At 40.6% G+C, this 286-nt stretch overlaps 1 non-coding gene across 1 annotated transcript; it reads left to right on the top strand.

The window, feature by feature from the left end:
• Positions 1–184: 184 nt before the first annotated feature.
• Positions 185–257, top strand: trnaf-gaa. The gene has a single exon. It is a non-coding gene; the product is annotated as a tRNA-Phe (tRNA).
• Positions 258–286: the final 29 nt, after the last annotated feature.

Here is a 286-nt window from a genome sequence, read left to right as displayed (position 1 = left end):
GGATTGTGGTGATGACAGCGATGTACTCTAACTAGCATGCAGATAACTAGCAGGAGTGAAACACAAGTTTACTGTCTACTTTATGCGACAGTTACCAAACTACATCTATACTGCCTGCAAACTTATTTTTTTAATAAGTATTATGCAAGAAGAGATGAAACTGTGTGTTTCATTACAAATGTAAGCCGAAATAGCTCAGTTGGGAGAGCGTTAGACTGAAGATCTAAAGGTCCCTGGTTCGATCCCGGGTTTCGGCAGTGGATGGCAGCTTTTAATTACTTGTGTG

The sequence above is a fragment of the Plectropomus leopardus genome, unplaced genomic scaffold (genome assembly GCF_008729295.1).
Source record: "Plectropomus leopardus isolate mb unplaced genomic scaffold, YSFRI_Pleo_2.0 unplaced_scaffold65926, whole genome shotgun sequence".
NCBI lineage: Eukaryota > Metazoa > Chordata > Actinopteri > Perciformes > Serranidae > Plectropomus > Plectropomus leopardus.
This window is presented reverse-complemented; position numbering and strand designations above follow the sequence as displayed.